A 22,433-nucleotide genomic window follows, 5' to 3' on the forward strand; every position below is an offset into this window, starting at 1 on the left:
AAAGTCAATTCTGTAAAAACTGGAGTGAATTTTCTAGCAAAGGTTTTTACTCGTCTGTGTCCTAAGACACAACAGAATAGATTTCCTTGGATATTTTGGCTCTCTGGTTTTATTCCTACTCAGAACCCAAGATGAAAAATCACACTGGTTCTTAAATTTTAGATCCAAAGAGAATTTCCCATTTAAATCTAAAGAGAAGTTGTGTTTGTTAGTTTTTCCCAATTACTAAAAATATCCCTACACTTTTGCTAAAATATTAAAAACATCTTCTTTTTACAAAGGAATTTTTTTCAGCCAAAAAAGGTTTCTTTCTCTTTTTCTTTCTTTCTTTCTTTTTCTTTCTTTCTTTCTTTTTCTTTCTTTCTTTCTTTTGCTTTCTTTCTTTCTTTCTTTCTTTCTTCCTTTCTTCCTTTCTTTCTTCCTTTCTTCCTTTCTTCCTTTCTTTCTTTCTTCCTTTCTTCCTTTCTTTCTTCCTTTCTTCCTTTCTTCCTTCCTTTCTTTCTTTCTTTCTTTTTTTAAGTTACATTTACCTCAAGACCAAATCCCGTAACAGGGAAGTGTCTGGAATTGTGGCACAAATTGTGACTTGAGGCTGTAACTGTCATTCGGTCATACAACAGGGCCTGTCTTTCTGCAGATCTAGTTTGAGGTAAGCAAAATCCAATTTCCTGATAAAAGAAAGCACACCCCCTGCTAATTTCTTTGAGATGGTGCTGTTAATATCCATTCAAATGAGATAAAGAGGAGGGGAGAGAGGGAGTAAGCAAAGAATTAAAAATGGAAAAATTGTGAAGTTAATGCTCAGGCAAGAATATGTGATTGTATGTATGCATCGTGTGGGAAATCTAATATGATGAGAATTTGGGGTTCTGTCTCTTTAAAACTTCAAATGTACATAAAGATGAACTCCCTAAAATACAACCTTATTTTCTAATATGAAAGAATGATTTTTTTTCCTCTTGTCCAAAAAAGGCAGATTATTTGCAGAAACTGAAGTTAAAAATAGCTCTGGTGATATTGTCTACAAAGCTGAGAAATGTTCTTTTTTGTTTCATATTCTCGTCAAAGAGAGACGGCAAAGGGAGTGTGAAATAAAGGGTGAGAAGACAAACACTCTTTGTAGAAGAACAGAACTCAAAAAACTCCCACTGACTTATGAAAAGTAAAGAAAGTCGATAGCTAAGCTAATTTCGTAAGAAGGAAGATTTAGTAAGTGAGTGACTGAATAGGTATAATTTCTTTTTAGGCGGTATTAGCACTAGTCTCCTTGTAGGCGCTCATAAACAATACATGTTCTTCTGCCATCTTAGCTGGAAAAAAAAAAGGACCTCCCACAACCCCAATAAAAAGATTAAAACAAAACAATTGATGGGGGCCAGAAGAAACTCCAAACAGGTAGAATGTTCCACTGCTTCCCCTTCTTAATGTGTCTGCAGCACATGCAAGAATCTTCTTAGATAAGAAACAAGCAGACAGACAGGAATAAGGGCTGTAATTTTGACTTCATAACAAAGCTCTGATCCTAATTTATGGGCTCCAGTTTTTTTCCTAGTAAGACACAAGATCATTTTTATTTTTATTTTCATAGGAAAGGAAGTCAGTACTTGATTTTACAACAATTGCAATGGAATAATATTTAACAAATGTGGAAGCTTTAAATGAGATGTAAACTATAACAGAAGTGGCAAGGCAGGAAATGAGCATCTGTAGACTGCTTCATGAAGCAAGACCAGGGTCTCATTAAAAATTCAGAAAATGCCTGTTACCCCACAATGCTATAAGATGTATTAGAAAAAGATTCATCAATGAACCAGTGAAACATGTTATGCAGATTAGTTCAGAGTCCTTTGACATTAAAGAAATCATAAAAACCAACCTAAAAAAAGAGTCCATTATGCCATTTGGAATTCAGGTTTCTAGTTCCAAACCATTTGGTAGCCTGAATTATCTTTTTAATGGAAAGAATCTGGTATGACTGATAAATGAAAAGTGAAACAGTAGTCACATATGTAATAAAGAACGCAGACCCCCACGCGTGATATTCTCACTATGCTAAACTGCAGTTACCTGGAAAAGAAGCTATGTGAAATATGAATTGGTAGACATGCTAACACTGCAATTCATACTGCCTATTACGTTTACCATATACTATTGGTAAGTGCAGGTTAAAGAAATGTCTTTAATATTTTTAAGCTTTATTTTCCCCTTTTGAATTAGGATTTTAAAGTGGTGAGACAATGCAATCCACTTGTTTAAGGAGGCGATTCCCAATTCTGAAAGCATGTGTTGTTTTCTAAGCACTTCCTCTAGCCAGGCAGCAGGCTGAGATGGTCCAGCCACGATTTGAACTGAGCAATCTTACTCGCTTCACCTCCCAAACATGCATTTAGAATGTGATTTCACTGCTTCCTCCCCCTAATATCCCCTCACACTCGTTGGCTCTAGACAGCAGTGACGTTGGAGTCTTTTACCCCGTTCCACTCCCACTCCGGCAGATGCCTGAGGTGAGAGGGAGGCACAAAGCTGGAGTGTGGGCTGTGGAAACCTCCTACCCAACAACATCGCTCTCTGGGGTTCTGGAGTGGGTATGTCCTTGCTCTGCTGCGTGGAGACACTGGGAGAGCAGCCACTGTCACTGTATCAGGGGCTCAACCCAGCTTCACCTCATCTGGGCCAACTGAAAGGGCCATCACTCTCCACATTCCCTGCCAGCAAGTGTAGGGCATTTTTTTCCGGGATGAGTAGGGTCTTCCAATAACCCAGGTGGGGAATTCTCCCACCCCAAGAGATGCAGCTTGTCTTTCCAGCTCTTATTTTCCCACTGTCCCAATTTCTACAACATTTACTTTAAGTGATATTAAATACTTCCTGAAAGAACGTTGGATGTAAATAAATAAAGCACTTCTCTGAGGCAACAGAGCTGGCTTGCCAATCTCATTCATGCCACTGTTTATTTAGTTTCCAGACTGAATGGCACCCAACTCAGAGTTCATGAGGTTGTTTCAAAAATGAGCTGACATAAACAGATAGGCAACTACATCGGACTGAAGCATCTGAGCTACTCTCTGCAACTCTAAAGGAGCTTCTGTAGTACCATTTTGCTAAAGATGACTTCATATCAAGTATCAGTTTATTTTCTTTAACAAGAGTACGTGGCAGTGCAAGGGATTATTACTGATGCCTGAAGTTCCTTAACTGGAACATATCTTTCATCAAATCAGAGAAAAGTTTGAAAGGCAATCCCCTTGATAATTTGATTTAACTCTACACTAAGTATAAATTATCAGTAACTCACGGTGAGAAAGAAGGGAAAGGAGAGAGAAATTCTGGTGCCTGCAGAAGATAGGGAAAGTGAATACCCTACTAGACAATTAATTTCTTGAGTAATTTCTTTAAATTACTCTATTACTGAATATAGGCCCAATAAACATTTTCCAAGTAAATGAAAAATGGAGGAAAGTTGAGAGAAGGGAAATTTTTGAACATGAAAACTGATTCTACATCTTTGCTTTTAAAAATGGTAGTCAAATAGTATTTTGGCAATAACTAGGAATAGAAGGGAACTTTCTCCAGCTGATAAGGGGAATCTATGAAAAACCAACAGCTAGCATCATATTCAATGTTGGAAAACTGAAAGCTTTCCCCCTAAGACTAAGAAGGAGACAAAGACATCTGCCCTTGCCACTTCAATTTAGCATTGTACTAGAGGTCCTAACCAGAGCACTGAAACGCAAGAAAAAGAAATAAAAGGCATCCAGATTGAAAAGGACGAAGTAAAAAGATCTCCATTTGCAGGTGACATGATCTTGTATAAACAAATCCAAAAGAATCCACTAAAAAACAATTAGAACTAAACCAATAAACAAATTCTGCAAATTGCCAAGATACAAAATCAATATACAAAAATCAATTGTACTTTTATACACTAGCAAGGAACTAAATAATAGAAAGACATCCTCTGTTCATGGATCAAAAATATTAATACATTTTAGATGGCAATACTTCTCAAATTAATCTACAGATTTGGTGCCCTGTCAAAATCCTAGATGGATTTTTTTTTTCAAAACTGAAAAATCGATCATAAACTTCATATGGAAATGCAAGGGATCAAGAAGAGCCAAACAATTCTGGAAAAGGAGAACAAAGTTTGAGGACACACGGTTCCAATTTGAAAATTTATAGCACAGCTATAGTAATCAAGACACTGGTACTGGCATAACGACTGACATATGGATCAATAGACTAGAACTGAAGTCCAGAAATAAACCTTTATATTTATGGTCAGTTGATTTCTGACAAAGATTTCAAGACAGTTCAATGAGGAAAGCATAGTCTATTTAACACATGGTTGTGAGACAAGTGGATATTCACATGCAAAAAATTAAGTTGAACCCTTACCTCACACCACACACAGAAATTAATTCAAAAGTATTCACAGACCCAAATATAAGAGCTAAAACTATAAAACTCCTAAAAGAAAATATAGAAGTAAATCTTCGTGGCCTTGAATTAGGCAATGATTTCTTAAATACAAATCAAAACCACAAGCAGTAAAAGAACAAGTAGACAAATTGTGTTTCAATGACACTATCAAGAAAGTGAAATGACAACCTACAGAATGGAAGAAAAGATTTGCAAATCATATCTGACAAGGGATTTATATCCAGAATACATAAAGAACCCTTACAAACTAACAATAAAAAGACATATAAACCAATTTTAAAATAGGCAAAGATTTGAACAGACATTTCTCGAGAGAAAATAAACAAGCACATGAAAAGATAAAGATGCTCAATAGTTAAAGTGTCAATAGTTATAAGGGAAATGCAAATCAAACCACAATGAGATACCATGTTACACAACCCCAGGATGGCTAAAATTAAAAAGATGACAATAGCAAGTGCTCATGGATATGTGGGAAAATTGGAACCCTCTTTCATTGCTGGTGAGAATGTAAAATGATGCAGCTGCTTTGGAAAATAGTTTAGCAAACGTTCTAAATGCTAAATATAGAGTTATCATATGACTCAGGAATTCCATTCCCAAGTGTATTCCCAAGAGAATTGAAAAACATATGTTCACACAAAGACTTGCACACAAATGCTTTTATCAAGATTATTCATAGTAGCCAAAAAGTGGTAAAAACTCAAATACCTACTACTGATGACTGGGTAAAAAAATGTGGGTTTTAAGTAGAATATTATTTGGCAATTTTAAAAAAAGAATGAATTCGAGAGGATTTGGGTTGAATCACACACCCATGACACGAAGCTGTTGTGCGTAGCTACAGTTTATTTGGCACGTTCATAAACATAATCTAATTTACTAGGAAGTTTGTAAGACTTTTCTTTTATTAAAATTAATATTTTCTTATTACAAAATAAATAAATTAATTAAAATTAAAATAAGAATGACATAGTGATACAATCTGCAGTATGAATGAACCCTGAAAACATTACGCTACGTGAAAGAAGCTTGACAGAAATGATCATAAATTATATGATTCCATTTATGTGAAATGTCCAGAACTGACAAATCCATAGAGACAGAAAGTAGACAGTCATTGCCTGGGGCTGAGGCAGGCAGGAGGGAGTGGGGAATTACTGCTAATATGTATGAGGTTTCTTTTTAGGGTGATGAAAATGTTCTAAAATTAAGTTGTGATGGTTGCATGGCTGTGAATATATTAAAATCAACTGTACGCTTTAAATGGGTGAATTTTATGGTGTATGAAATACATTTCAAATCTTATAAAAAGATATTTTGGCAGGGGATCTATTAAGAAAAAACAGATCAATCTACCATAGGACCTAATTTTCAAATACGAACTAAGGTATTTTGGTAGACACTGTGAGTTGGCTACTGAACAACTATTCTCCTCTTGTTTCTGGGAATAGAATTCCAATTTTGTCCAAGTAAGGGGCAACAGTGTGCCTAACTTCAGGTGAGGATTGACTGGCCTAACTCCTAGTCAATCATGTTGTCCTCATTTACTTTTGACAGTGATTGATTTAGGGTTGGCAGGTGACCCAATCTTGGCACTTGACAAAAAAGAGGAATATTCTGCTGAGAGTCTTAATGACACAAAAAGTTATGAGTAAAAAGATCTTTCCATTCCCTACTTTTTGACTTTATTTAGTAAAGAAGTGATGCTTGTAGGTGCACAATGATGAGAAGGCAGAAAAGCTGCCCAGAGCTGTTGTGTTAACTATCTCTGGAACCAATTAACTCTGGAGTTCTCAAAAAATTAGATTTATTAATAAACCCCATTTTTAAACCATATTCTGTCAGATAGGCTGTGTATTGTGGCCAAAATCCTGTTAATTGATACGTTTTCTATTAAGTGGGCTTATTTGTGAATTCTAATTAAATTACATTTTCAGTCCTACATCAATGCTCTTCTTTAGGAGATGAGATAAAATTGATCTAGATTTTTTCAGAAGACAGACCTAGCACTAGTCAGTGAAAGGTATAAGAAAGGAGCATTTTGCTCAATAGGAAAAACAACTTTCTCCTTGTAAAATGGATCAGAGAATTGTCAGCCTTTGTTTGGTTAGCAAAGGGGCTCATGAGGATCACAGGTCAAGGATGCTAACTTGTGTCATCTGGGGCCTGGATTGGAGCATTCACAAAATGCCAAATTCAAGTTTCTTAATTCCCACATGAAAAGTTCTAAGATCAACAGACTCATTTTCATACCGAAGGTGAAATCAAGGCGCCCTGCTTCCGGATGTGTTAATGTTTTCTAACTTTGTTAGCTCGACTTCAAACTAACAACCAGAAGCCAGATCTTGGTGGGTTTTGCCCACTTCTTTATGAAAATTTGAACAATATCTGACCATTTAAGAGAATTTTATAAATTATTTTAGAAGCAAACAAGAAGTAAGTCATGATAGAAGAGCAGACATCTTGATAATGCTGAAAAATGGCCATTTTCCTTATTTAAATTGTTTATCTTAATAGAAACTAGAAAATGTGTGAAAAGATCTACAATTGTTGGTGCCATAAGGAATCTCTTTATAAACCTGTAAGCGTGGGATTTATACTTGTCTCATAATTGTGATTTCATTCTTTATATATACAGTTGTTTCAAGCAGTATGATTTGACCTAAATCAATGCCAAATTTAGCTACAAAATACTGAGACAATCTCAGATCTTACTTAATGATAGAATTAATGTCACAGAGGCGGATGTTACTGTTGTTGCTGTTTTGTTTTTTAATATTCAAATTTCATGGGAAAAGACAGTTGAGTAATCCACCTTCAGAATAGTGATGTGAGCTCCGTGTACCCACTCACCAGTGCAACAACTATAGCTGGTGAAAATTATTTTGAAAAAAACAAAACCATTTAAAGTCTCAAGAAATTGTATGAAGGAAATACACTAAGGAAATGATGACTCATGTATTCAGGAAGCTACAGCCTGCTCCACCCATCCAGCTCAGCCTAATGGAAGATCTATTCCAGGTGGATATGGCCAAGAGACTGGGGCTCTCTCTCCCCCTAACTCCAAATCAATGGCTACAGTATATCCCTGGCAGGGGCAGGGCACCAGCATTTCTCATTCCTGCCCCCAGTTCGGTGTTGCAGAGGCTGAATTCCAAGTAAGTATGACTAAGAGGTCAGAGCCCCTTCATCCACTAAGCCCCACATATAGAGCAAACGCTGTACCTCAAGGGCAACAGACTGAAAACATAGGAGCTCCAACTGCCCTCATCCCAGTTCACTTGCAGGTTGGCAGCTCCACACCAAGAAAGGCAGGCTGAGAAGATCAGAGGCCACTGTGCCTCCCCAGCACTCTGCTCCTAAAGCAGGGTATCACTCAGAGAGAACCACGCCTCTGTCCCTGCCTTCAGCTCAAGAGCCGTGACTCAGAGATTTTGCCAAGGAGCAGAGAGCTCTGAAGTTCTCCCCAAAAGAAGTTACTTTATCTGAGACAGAGTGTGGGAAAGCAGAAGCCTAAGGGCTCTCAGAAACAATGGAAATTTTGAGTGGTAAGCAATTAAGAGGAGACTGGTAGGTTTACAAGAGATAAAGCTAAACCATAGGCCAGTTAGTTTCCCGGAGAAAACTAGGGAAAGACATAGTTAATAAGAGCACTCCTGGGGGTAGAATAAACTTCCAAGACTGACCTCAAAAACTATCCCTGGAAAGAGGCCTGAATTTAATTGGATCAGACCGTGGAGCAATTTATGCTCAAAAGCATTGTCAAAACCAATAGAGCAATCAGCCTGGCAATTAGTGGAGTCTAACAGCTGGGTGTGATACCAACAGGAGCAGACAGCTTGACTGAGGGATCAGGGAAAATGACAGAGAGCCCCGATAAAACCGCCGTTGTCTCAGGGTGCCTGTGTACGTGCCCAAGGCTGTGCCCTTTCTCATCAGAGCTTCCCACAACAGAGAAGGTAAACTTCACTAAAGAAGTCCAGCCAAGGGTGGGAGGGACAGACTGGGAGTTCAAAATTTGTAGATACTGACAGGCATATGCAGAATAGATAAACAGGATTATACCGTATAGCACAGGGAAATATATACAAGATCTTGTGATAGCTCACAGCAAAAAAAAAATGGGACAATGAATATATGTATGTTCATGTATAACTGAAAAATTGTGCTCTACACTGGAAATTGACACAACATTGTAAAACGATTACAACTCAATTTAAAAATGTTATTTAAAGTGTTTAAAAAAAAAAAAAAGAAGTCCAGCCAAGACACTAAGCAAATAAACAAGCAAATCATAACAATATGTCCTGGGGTTGAGGGAAGTCAATATTGCTATGTTGCTACAGGACACTAAGTAAAATATTCAATTTTCAACAAGAAATTTGAAACATACAGAAAAATTAAAAGTGTGACCCAGACACAGGGAAAAAAGCAGGCAACAGAAACTGCCTAGATCCAGATGTTACATGTAACAGGCAAAGATTTCTAAGCAGCCATTAGAAGTATCCTCAAAGAGCTAAAGGAAACTGTTTAAAGAAGTAAAGGAAGGTATAAACACAATGTCTCATCAAATAGAGAATATAATAAAGTGAAATTATATAAAAAGAGAACAAATACAAATTCTGGAGTTGAAAAGTATTTAATAACTTAAATTCTAAAATTATTACAGTAGATTGGAGCTGGTAGGAGAAAGAATCTATAAATTTGGAGATAAATCAGTAGAAATTATGCAACCTGAAGAGCAGAGAGAAAAAAAGAATTTTTAAAAATGAGCAGAGCCTCAGAAAACTGTGGGACATCAACATATACGTATTGAAAGTAGCAGAAGGAGAAAAGAGAGAAAGGAGCAGAAAACTGAAAATTTCCTATGTTTGTTTGAAAAAAAAACCATTAACCTACACATCCAGGAAGCTTGACAAAATTTTAAGTAGGATAAACAAAAAGAGATTTAGACTTAGACACAACAAAATAAAAATGTTGAAGGACAAGTACAAAGAGAAAAGTCCTGGAAACAGTGAGAAAAACAGCCTGTCCTATACAAGGGAACTTGACTTCTCATTAGAAAGAAGGGAGTTTAGAAGGATGATGTATTCAGAGTACTGTACAAAAAAAAAAAAAAAAAAAAACCTGTCATCCAAATATGTAACAGCCAGCAAAACTATCTTACAGAAATGAAGGCAAAATAAATAAAATATTCCCAGATAAACAAAACCTGAGAAAATCTGTTGTTAGCACATCCACCTTCTAAGAAATGCTAAAAGAAGTTCAGTCTAAAATCAAGATGGTAACTCAAACACACACACACACACACAGAGCACAAAGGTAATTATGTAATTACAAAAGACAGTATAAATGTATATTTCATCTCCTGTCTTAACTGATTTACAAAGCAATCATATAAAATAATATGTATATAGTTGGGCTTATAACATATAGAAATGTAATATATTTGACAACAGCAACACAAAAGAGGTAGGGGAACAAAGTTGTATTGGAGTAAGGAAATGACAGTAGACAATGACTTGAACCCACAGGAATAAATGAAGAGAAGCAGAAATGGTAAACAAGAAGGGAACTAGAACAAATCCTATAACTATATGCTTACTCTCCTTTCTTCTGTTTCTTTAAAAGACACAAAATTATATAAAATACATTTTCTATATTTATACTATATTAAAACATATTATATCCGTAACAATAATAATCTCCTAAAGAAGAGGGAGCAAAGCTATATAAAAGTAACATCTTGATATCTAAGTGGAATTAAGTTATCATAAATCTGAAATGATTGGTTAGTTAAGACGTATTTGGCAAACTACATAAAACACCATGAAACCCTCAAAATAGTGAAAAAGGTCATTAAGGGAATTAAAATGTTACACTAAAAATACTCACTTAATATAAAATAATGCCAATCACATTCATTAGTGCAAGTGGACACTGGACAAGCCAAACACAAAAAATGAAAAACAGTAAGAAGATGCTTTCCCAAAGCTGGTCCAAGATCCCAATACATTCAAAGGTCTCTTTACAGTAGTAAGAAAACTTCTTTAAGGGTTAATTCTTAAGAGAAGAACCTCCTGATTTTTCTCTTCTCCCTCACCACCAGGGAGGTAATATAATTCAGTACATTTCTCACAAGGACTCACTGACTGATGAGCAATGGATTTCCTTGAACAGGAAATAAACAAACCTACTCAAAAGCGGCAATGGAATGGAGTCAAAGGGGAATGGATTCAGAACACCTCCCTTTGATACACATCACAAACATGCTGCAATTTTCAGGGAAAAGAAATTAGCTCAGGAATTTTTATGGGAAGATCGATCTGTTCAAAGACAGGTAGTGTCTTGAAGCTCTAATTGTTTTGGAGAAAAAGGGGGCAAGGTAACTCCCTTTTAAATTGCTGAATTACCTTGATAGGCACTTTAACCTCAGTAGAGCTTCTGAACAGATGAATGAAAATTACCGCATTTCTCCCAGATTACACATAATCAGAATCCCTCCGTGGAGTCAGCAGTAAGGAATTTGCTTCATAACTGAACCTGTGGTCTCTGGGCTCTCTGCCAATGGCAGGAACAAATAAGGACAAGGATACAGATGTGGGCAAGAATAAAGGAAGATACTTTGTGCCTGAATTTACTGCTCTCTCTCTCTCTCTCTCTTTTTAAATCTCTATCTCTAGTTCTTCTTAGCTATTTATAGAAAACAAAATTATTCCTTAAATCTGAATGCATGAGAGAAATATCTACGAATGCATGGCTTCAGCATGCATTTAAGTTATGTAAATGATTATAGAATAATAAAATCAGGTGTCCAAAGTAAATGATTTCCATTACCACTGACCCACAGCAAGATTCCCTATTCTATGTTTAAGCAGCTTCAAATCTACTTGTGGTCTTTTATCTCAGTTTCACTTTTATGACATTTTTCCTAGTTTATAGGGAGCTTGCCTGAATACCAAAGGGGAAAAAAGCTCCACTGTACTCATTTCTATAAGCGAGCCTTTATGGGATATTTCTGCCGGTCAAGGAATTTTCTTTCAGCTCTCACTGAAAGAGCAAATCAAACTGCTCTTCAGACTTTACTGTAACTCCCTTTACAATTTCAAAGTTCTCATTCCAGCTCCATCTGAAAAAGTGACTTTTGTAGAGACCCAAGAAAACCTAACTCTGGTTTTTAAATAAAAGTACCAAAATAAGGAAAATTTGGGCAGATCTAGGAACCATTTGAAAGGTTAAGTGGAGAAATGACTGATCAACCTTTGCATGGCTCCTTATTATCACTCAGTTGTCTCCATTTTTCTAGTTTTGTCGATTTTTCTTTATTTTCACTAAAAGCTCTGTTGTCTTTATTTTTTACAGTAGATTAAATCTATGAATGGAAACATGCATTTTTACTTATCCATACTTGGTGTATGTTATGCTTCTGTAGATTCACGTCTTTCATCCGTTTTGGAAAATTCTCCAATCACTATTTTTAATATTCCCTTTACTCCCTTCTCTCCATTCACCCCTTCAGGAAATATGAGAGAGTGACTCACGCTATCCATCACGTCTCTTTCTGTTTTGTTTTGAATAAAGTCATAATTCTTTGTTAAAGTGGGTTTAAGCTACATTTTAATTATTAATTAAAGCAATTTAGAAATGATCATTTATAAGTTATATACCTTGCTGACCATGATAACTCCTTATGCTTCATCATTTCCTACTTTTTAAGTAGACTTTATTGTGGTATAACTTACACACAATAACGTTTACATATTTTAAGTGGAAATGGATTAATTCTGACAAATGGACTCACCCATGTAACCAATGCTCCATTTAAGGTATAGAATAACTTCCCAGAGGGTTTCTCAATCAGCATCTCCACCACCACACCCTAGTCAACCACTGATCTGATTTCTATTAATATAGATTTATTTGGTCTGTTCTAGAATTTCATCAAATAAACAGAATTATACAGTCTTCCCACTTTTCCATCAGATTTCTCTTGTTCATAATAATGGCTGGGACATCGGTCTTAGCAGTATTTCTTTGGATCTTTCTCCTCAGGCAAGGGAGACAAAAGCAAAAATAAACACATGGGACTACAGCAAACTAAAATGCTTTTGCATAGTGAAGGAAACCAGCAACAAAATGAAGAGGCAACCCCCTGAATGGGAGAAGATATTTGCAAATGATATATCTGATAAGGAGTTAATATCCAAAGTATATCAAGAACTCACACAATTCAGTATCTAAAAAAAAAATCCAATTAAAAAATGGGCAGATATTTTTCCAAGGAAGACATACATATGGCCAACAGACACGTCAGACATGTCACTAATCATCAGGGGAATGCAAATCAAAATTACAATGAGCTATCACCTCATGCTTGCCAGAATAGCTATCATCAAACAGACAACAAATAACAAGTGTTGGGGAGGATGTGGAGAAAAGGGAACCCAAGTGCACTGTTGGTGAGAATGTAAATTGATGCAGCCACTATGGAAAATATGGAGGCTCCTCAAAAAAATAGAAATAGAAGTACCATATGATCTAGCAACTCCAATTCTGGATATTTCTCCAAAAAAAAAAAAAAAAAACCTCACTAATTCAAGAAGATTTATACATCTAAATGTTCACTGCAGGACTATTTACAATGGCCAAGATATGGAAACAACCTAAGTATCCATCAATAGATGAATGGATGATGAAGATGTGGTGTATACATACAATGGAATATTACTTGGCCATAAAAAGAATGAAATCTTGTCATTTGTGACAACGTGGATAGACCTAGACCCATTATGCTAAATGAAATAAGTCAGACAGAGAAAGACAAACACCATACAATTTCACTTACATATGGAGTCTGAAAAACAAAACAAACAAACAAAATACTAACAGACTCGTAGATACAGATATTCTGGTGGTTGCCAGAAGGGAGGCGAGGTGGAGGTTGGGTAAAACAGGTAAAAGAGATCAAGGTACAAACTTCCAGTTATAAAATAAGTCACCAAGATGTAATATACAGCATAGGGAACACAGTCAACAGTATAACAACTTTGTATGGTGAGGGATGGTAACTGCACTTGTGGTGATCTGTACATAAATGTTGAATCACTATGTTGTACACCAGAAGCTAATATACTATTGTATGTCAACTCTACTTCAATAAAAAAATAAAATTAGAAAAAAGAAAGTCTAGGTGATTCATCCATATCATTGCATGAATCAGTTTGTGTTCTTTTTATAGCTGAATAGTATTTCATTGGATGAACATATCACAGTTTACTTACCCACATTCATTCCACACATATTAGTAATCTAAGGTGGCACATTATGAAATTAAATATTATTCAGTATAAGATTTGATATACAAAAATTTTGTTAGCCTCTAACTGGCTTCTTACACTTCAGTCTCGAGTACATTCTCACTGCCAAGGTCATCTCCCCCTTCAGCATAACAGTCTTCTATTAAACTTTGCCCTAGTCCACGGCTGAAAGTAATTCCTCTTGCTTCCTAGTTTCACTTCATATGATGCACCACTTGCTACTTTGTGTACTGATTGCTTAGGTACCTGTCTAATTTCAACTACTAGATATTAAACTGCTTCAGGTCGGATCCGAATGAGATGGGTCTCTGCTTGTGCACAGCACTTAGCGAACGGCTAGCTTATTGCACCTGGCCCGCAAACAGTTGCTGATCAGATAAATAAACAAGTGAGTTCCTCCACCCAAAATGAGCTTCAGCGGCTCCGCATTGTGCAGCCTGTTGTTCAGAACCTTTACAACCAGCTCCGTCCTCGTTGCATTCGTTCCACTGCTAGCTCCGTCCACCTCCAGCTGCATTCGCATGATTTTTCATACGTAATAACTCTTCTCCAGTAAAATCAATTTGCTGGGTTCCATGCCTTTTTCTATGATTTTTTCCTGTCTGGTAGAAAACACATACACACTCACAAACACACACACCCTATTGTTATTCTTCCCACCTCCTGAACAAGAGTTAGAATCCCAAGGTTCCCGTTTCCATGGGAATCTTCCACCATCCATCATCCACACATCTTTGTCAGCTAGGACCACACAAGTAAGCAATTTCCAACAGTGCCCAGTAGGGGGGGATGTGACCATAATCTCCCACTAGTTCCAATGCTTTTTTTTGGAGACCCGAAGATTTTAAAAAAGCCGTATGTTTACAGAAACTTCTCACAGATTAAAAACATAAATAAACAACAGTTCAGCCACCTCCTTCCTCAGATCACTCACAAGCTATGAGTCATCTCCACTAACCAAACCCCTGTAACTTAAAGCCCTGATAACAAGGACAAAACCGTTTGACCATTTTTAATCTCTGTGGCTGAAAACACAACCAGTTTATTTTTCAAAGTTACATCTGGAGGACTTCAGTCCATTTGCATTCTTACTTTTTTAGAAAATCAATAAAGTGTATTCACAGACTGAGTGTTGTATCTGTGTGGTTGAATCAGGAACCAGTATGGCAAAATTGAATGTCTTGCCTTTCATAAGCAGAGATTAGAGAAAATGAATAAAATTAATTCTGTACTGCCCACTTCTTCCCCATTCCACCTACTTCTTCCCTCCATCTAGATTTTTTAATATGTTTTATAACCGTTTACCCTATGGCAGTTGTTATTTCATGTACTAGATTTAAGATACCACAGGATGTGGCTTGACTCAAGTATTAATCATTGAATCATGCTGATTACAAACCAGAAGTGAACAGTCATCATGAAATACACAAACCATGTCACATCACAGGGAACAAAAGATAGCCCAGCCTAGTCTCACTCTGGGACACAGGGGATCTCACAGAGAATAAATAGGGTTTAGTGTTTTATAAGCTTATACATTAATGAAGCTAGAAGAAGTCATTGTGTATCATAGATGAGAAAAGATCCAGAGAGATCAAAGGGAACTTTTCAAGACATCAGAGCCAGTTAGTGATGGAATAGAGACTAGAAACCAACCCTTTGGACCAGTTTCCTGTAGGATGCTCTTCATCTATAAACACCATTTATTGTTCTTCTTGCAGTGTCAGCGAGAGATGAAATCTTAAATGGATCTTTTTTTGCACCCAGGTCCTTTAAACACATACTAAAGAGGCAATACAGACACCAGGTTGGCTTGAATAACTCCTCTCTAAGGAGCCAGCCAAGCTTTCAACTCAAGGCTGTCACATTGGCACCTTTTTAAAAAAGTGCTCATGAGAAGGGTCATCAAGGAAGAAACAAAATCCATCCTTAGTGCCTGTTGTCTGTGTCAGCACACATCCTATTCATTTCTCCTGTAATTATTTAGTGGATGGAGTAAGAGCAAGGACGTGTTATTATATTAGGAAGTTATTTGTTCCTTGAATCTAAAGATTATGCCTACAGCTCGCGTTACATCAGAGGTAGGATGTAAATGCTTAAAGCTCTGTTAAAATGACAGTGCTTTAATAGCAATGGCACTTGAAGTTTATGGCACCTTTCAGGGTGGATCTCAAAGCACTTGGCAAATATTCATTACATTTCAACAGGGTATGATACCCAAGGATTTCCTTTTTATAAGTCCAAGAAAAGAAAAACAATTGCCTTTTTAAAAAATCTGCCTGTTTTTTTTTTTAGCCCTAACATTCTAATATTTAATTATGCCTAATTCTTAAATTACCCAAAAGTCTCTTGGCAATAAATTTCTGTAATAGAAAATTAAATAAATAAAGTGATTGACTTCATTAGGATGAGAACTTGTACATCCTGAGCTTATTCAGAAGAAATACTAACTTTTCTGGCTTTGTAACATAAGATTCACACAAAGAACCCTCACAAAGCATCATCTGAAATTCCAGGGGTGGAAGGTATAAAGCAAGTCACCAAAGAATACAGCACCTTTTAAAAAAATCTTCAAAAGCTAGAATTCTTCCCTGAGCTACCACTGTTAAAAATTAATCCAGGAATTCAGGTTTGGAGATGAGGTAGGAGGGAGGGTGGGAGGGAATTAGAAAAGGAGGAGAAGCAAAGACTGTTTAAATATTTATGATTTTTATTTGAAATCAGAGAAAGATTCCCTCCTTTCAAACTTGAAGTGTCATGATAATTAAGGACTTCAGATATTTTATGTTTTATCTGATGAGTTTTGACTTCAAAGGAGTTTAGAGGGCAAAGTGTCAGCCAACACTTTTACTGTAGCCCCCCACGCCCACCCCCGAAGCCTCAGCCTCATCACAGTGGCTTCAGCACGGTCGCTCCCAACATGGCACCCTGGGGACAATTTCTCTACTCTAAAATGGCCAACGAAAGCCCCTAATCTTGGTGTTCCGAACGTCCGTTGTTGAGTAATAAACAAGTCCAAAACATAAAAGCTCAAATAACAATTTATGATTGTGTCTCACAGTTCTGTGAGTTGACTGGGCTGAGTGGTTCCTGCTCAGAGACTGATGGAGTTGCAGCCTGATACCATGTCAGCTGGGGTTGTGGTTACCTGGAGACTCGCTGGGTTGGACATCCTCTGAGGTGCATCCACGGAGGCCACAGCAGAGATGGCTCAGCCGGGGCTGTTGACCTACATGAGCCTCTCCATGTGACTTGGACTTCCCACAGCCGGGTGGCCAGGTTTCCAGAGGAGCACTGCAGGGATGAGTGTTTCAAAGGGCAGGAAGCAGAAGCCGCCAGGCCAGTGAGGGGCTGTGCTGGGAACTGTGGCAACGTGATTTCCACAGTAACCAACAGATGAAAGTAGCCACAGGGCCCACCCAGGTTCCAGGGTGTGGAGAAATAAATTGCCCCTCCCGATGGGGAGCAGGAAGGTCACCTTGCCGAAAAGCATGTGGGATGGGAGATGCCGTTGCAGCCATTTTTGGAACATATGATCCACTGCACTCAGCTTTGTCATTAACCTGCAACGAAGCTATCCAGCTGCAGATAAATTTCCATTTCCACAGTGTTATTCTGTGCTTAATTGGGCACAGAGTAATACTCAATTTATTTTTTCTAACTGTTGCCAAGGTTACACTTGGGTCTTAACTGATAGTAGTTCGTACCCTTTTATACCTTCAAAGGCTATTCTAATTCAGACAGGTATCGGAGCCCAGCGATAACAGGTCATGGGGAGGAGGGCATGGCTGAAGCTGCCACTATTTGATTGACAATCACGATAGTGCTGTGTCCCTGTGGCAGCTCCCAGCCTCTCAAAGAGGACCAGGCAAGAACATGTAACTAGATCAGTTCAAATCCATCACAATCATGAAAACTGTTTTTACTGAGTTCACAACCAACCTCTCTTTCAAGCCTTATGTCCCAATATTTCTCACCAGCATCCGTATTCTGATCCAACCAGACTTCTCACGTTGTGATTCCTGGCCTTGTTTGCTCTGTCTTCTCTACTCCCACCTCTCCCCATCCCAGCTCAGACTCCACACCCACATGCCCACTGATTGAAATACCACTCCTTCTGTGGCAAATTCAAATGCCAGTTCCTCTAGGTTGACTTCCTTCCTGATTGCCCTGCCGAATGGGTGGAACCCTGCTCTTCTTTGAACCTCTGTAACTTTGCCTGCTGCCTCTGGGGACTCCTACCTTGTCTACCTGGAGTCACAGTCCTGTTGAGGCTTGTCTAATTCCTTCCCTTTACCTTTGCATCCATTCCCTACACAACCCAGGGCAATGGCTCCCACACCACAGGTGGCGTTGAAGAGTGTTGAATTGGATTGAACCTTCAGGAATGTCATTCTCCTTAAATTGTCATCCACATTCACTCATTCGTCCACTTAGTAACCTGACAAATCCAACAAACAGTGATAGGGCATAGTCCCCACACTAAACCAAAAGACTGTTTTAACATAACTCTACACTTAAATACATACTCCCACTTCCACAAGAGAAACGAGCTTACCAGAGGAGACAGGCACCACGTGTCACATATTTACTTCCATTTCAGCTCCTTAAAGACCAGAACAGATGTCTCTTGGTGCTAGATCAAGGACGATCCAAAGACCTGAGTGAAGCTTCCACAGAACCTGGAATTCATCATCTGCTCAGTGCGCCCTTGGCAGCCAGACCTCCAACAGGCCCACAAATGTTGCCCCTTCTGAGCACGTTCACAAATGTGGGGACTTCCTCGGTGAATATCTGACTCTGTTTCTGCTCCATCCACAGGGGGCTGGATGATCTGTCCGTCTATGCTCCCAATGTGGCTCCTAAACTTTCTACTCCCTGGGTTGGTCTTTGCTACTTTCTTACAGGTAAGTCTTTATACCAGGAGAAAGGCCAGCAAAATGAGTTCCAGGCCTTTCTTGGAGGACAGTCAGAAACTCCCCACTCAAGGTGGAATGAAATCTTCTAACACAAAGGCGAGTTATTTAGCCCCTCTGGTCTCCGTTTCCTCGAGTGAAAATGGGACTAGTTACAGCCCCTACTTCGATTAGGTGATGCACGCATGCATTACTACTTTGCCAGTAAGCAGCCCATGAATGTGAAGTTTTCTTGCTGTTGCTGAATTACTGCTGTCTCGGGTCATGTTTCTCAGAAGCAGACTCTGAGACAAGGAAGAGTCTGATTCTGGGCTAAGTCACAGGGAGGGCAGTGTCAACCGAATCCATGAGGGGATGGGGAGTGGGGGCACTCATCGTCAAGGGCACGGGCTTCCTGGGGGAAAGAATTTCCTGGCACTGCCTGCTCTCTTGGTTGACAGGCAAATGAGCTCCAGGACCCTAAGCGCAGTTCTCCAAGAAGAGTGGCAGGTGTGAGCCTTGGGAAACAAAAGCACACTAGAGCTGGGAGAGCAAGCAGGACCATAGAGGGGACCCAAGGGGTCTGGGGGAGTCCTGAAGTATGTGTCTAGCTGTCTTCTGCAAAGCATTTCCTGCAATTCTTGTCTTTGATTTGCCTTTTCATTCTACCAGCCCATTCTCTGTCCTACACTCCAGCTCATTTGACAGCCTATAGTCGGTTCATTCATTCAGCAAACACTTACTGAGTCCTACTATGAGCAGACACCATGCTGGCACCTAGGAATAGATCACAGAAAAAAATAAACAAAAATATTCAGTGGTGGTGAATTTTACCACCTTTTAAAATATATCTAATTTTTAGAAATAGCTGAAAAGTCAGAGAAGATGTGATTAACCGCATGGCAATTTTTGCCCAGAGTAGACTGCAATTATACATTAATAAGACTAATTTTCTCCTAAGCCTATTAAACTAATCTTTCCCAGGCAATACTTTTCATAGGACTTTTGTTTTAAAGTACACTTTAAAAAAAGATTACAGAGGGAAATTGATACAACATTGAAAAATGACTATAACTCAATAAAAAATGTGAAAAAAAAGAAAAGATTACGTAAGTACCTATTCACAGCATGGAAAACTTGGAAAATAAAAAAAGTAAATTAATCACCTATAATTCCACTGACTTAATACAACTACCCTCAGCATTTGGGGGGATTTTCTTCCTGTCTTTTCTTCTGTCTATTTCACTTTTTTAAAAAATAAATTTGAAATAATTAATGTACATTCATACATTCCTTTCTCATTTCATGTATTACCATAAGCATAGTCCCACAGTCTACATGAACAATATTTTAATGATCATATAACATGAGATTCTTTATTAATTCATTCCCTATTATTAGCTCTTTGGGTTATTCACAGTATTTTCACGAAATGATCCAATTGATTAATTGGGAAAATAACTTCAAAGGAGGAGTTTCAATTATACGTGAAGCAGTGAAACCACAGTCGCAATGAGTCAGGATTCTGGGGGAGCACTCCTGAAGGACGACCCTGATTTGGATATATCAGGTTTAACGTGTTGATTAAAAAAAAAAACAGTCACCTTACCCTGCAGTTTCATATTTCACATGCTTGAGAAGTTCTTTATAATTTTACAGGAGGCCTCCAAAAGAGGAATTCTTGGAATTTGATTTTTATCTCCATCCGGCTGCATCAGAAGCCATCTCCTAAAACTCCCTGGAAGTGCTCTGCCACCCCTTGAGGGGAGGACACTGGAGGGAGAGGCCGGGGCATCCTGCGATTTGTCCATCCATGTTACTCCTGCCAAGGCCTCAGCTGACCCCGGAAGGGCCTTTGCGGCAGCTCTCCCGGAAAGGCCCCCAGGTCTAGTTGTCACTGCTTTTTCAGAAGGCTCTCCAAGGTCCCAGACATCTGTTAGACACGGCCCAAGACAAAGACAGTTGGGAAAACCCACAAGGAAGGAAATCCCACCGTGAAAGGAGCTGCCTCTGGGGTCCACTGAGAGCCATCGTTGACCATTGTGCAGTTACAAAGGCTCAAGTCTATGGCAGATCCTGATTCCGGGTCAGTCTCTTGGCTGCTGTAGAGGAGGACTGAGGAGGGACACAGAAGTGCCTGTGTCCCCAGCAGTGCCTGCCAGTGGCTGACGGGGCAGCTGAGGGACTGCTGCCAAGAGCTGGACTCCATCTAGAGAGGGCCTGGCCCCCCAAGGAGACCACACGACAGGCACGACAATGGGCCATTAGCTCTCTGGGGCTTCCCCCCACCACACACCCTGGAGTGCTGGCATTTCCCGCCTGGCCCCCATGCTCGTCTAGAGCTCCCTGCAAACTGTAGTAAACCAGTCAAAACTTTCCAACAGCCACCTGCACAGACGCCCCAGGCAGGATGAATATGCAAAAGTCTGCCTTCTTTATCCACACCCCCACCAGCATCCCCCGGTAAGGCCAGGAAAAAGGAGAATGAGTTTTTCGATTTTTTTTTTTAAACAAAGGGGATTTATTTAGTTTACTTAACTAGAAAGTTTATTTGGAGAAGTAATTGGGCTTATTTATTTATTTTTAATGGAGGTACTGGGGATTGAACCTATACTAAACACATGCTCTACCACTGAGCTATACCCCTCTCCCCCAAGAATGAGTTTTAAAAATATATAAACTGTTCACAATGGGGAGCAGGCTTTCAGTGCTGCTCACCGTGTCAGTGCCTTTGGCAGATGGTTGACGTCAGCGTGCAAAGCACGCTGGGTGAAGAGGACAAGCATGTGGGAGGGAGACAGGGGTGTCCAAGGGGCATCAGAAAATAAAAATCATCTCAAAGCTGCTGTCGACAGCTTTCTCTTAACAGTTTCTGCAGCTCATCAGAAGCCTTCGTATGACAGATGCTATGGTCCCTGAAGTGGGCCACTAGGGCAAAGGGTCAGGCCTGGGTGTTGGCATGGACCGCAATCCAGCTCCTGCTCTCCAGGATTAAAACTGGAAATGACCTCACGCTTGATGGGCTCAGCCTGAGGCTCTTTATTTTCACTCAGGGCTGGGAGAGGAGGTGGTTTCTTAAAAAAAAAAAAAAAAAAAAAAAACTTCTAAAAAGAGGAAAGGGAAATCAGGTTAAAACAAAAACTAACACAAACATTTTTCCTATACCACCACAAGTGGACTTCTAGAGCTGACATATCTAAACATCTCCTCTAAGGAAATACAGTTAAAGAAACGTGGGAAGGAGATTGTGATAACAGAGTCTAATTTGCAGGCTGAAGGGCATCCTAAGGTAGAGGAGGCTCCCTATTGCTGGCTTCCGTGAGGCCATGGCCATGGGCTGGTGTCCACTATAAAGGGTGAGGGTCAGAGCTGGGGGCCCAGAATGTACTACTTTGCAAAAGCGTAAAGGGCATTTAGCATGGAAGAGTGCTGGCAGGTGTCCTGTATAGGGCTGATATGTGGAAAGCAGGCTCTACTAGAGGTGTATCTGCTGTTAAAATGATGACTACTTCCACACTGGGGGGCAGAGGCTGTTGCCCCAAACCTCGTTGGGGCTACTCCTCTTCTACCCCCACCCCTCGACCCTCCCAGCACTGAAAACCAAGGACCAGCATCTCCAGGAGCCAACCTGGCAATTGCCAGCCTGTAGGTGTACCAGGAACCCTGCCACACGCAAACCCCATCCCTGTGTGTTCACCACCCCAGCCAGGAAGGGCTCGGACCATAGTACTGGGGAAAAGGCCAGTGCTGGGTAACCAGGTGCACCGTTTACCCA

This window comes from Camelus dromedarius, chromosome 3 (assembly GCF_036321535.1).
Source record: "Camelus dromedarius isolate mCamDro1 chromosome 3, mCamDro1.pat, whole genome shotgun sequence".
Taxonomy (NCBI): domain Eukaryota; kingdom Metazoa; phylum Chordata; class Mammalia; order Artiodactyla; family Camelidae; genus Camelus; species Camelus dromedarius.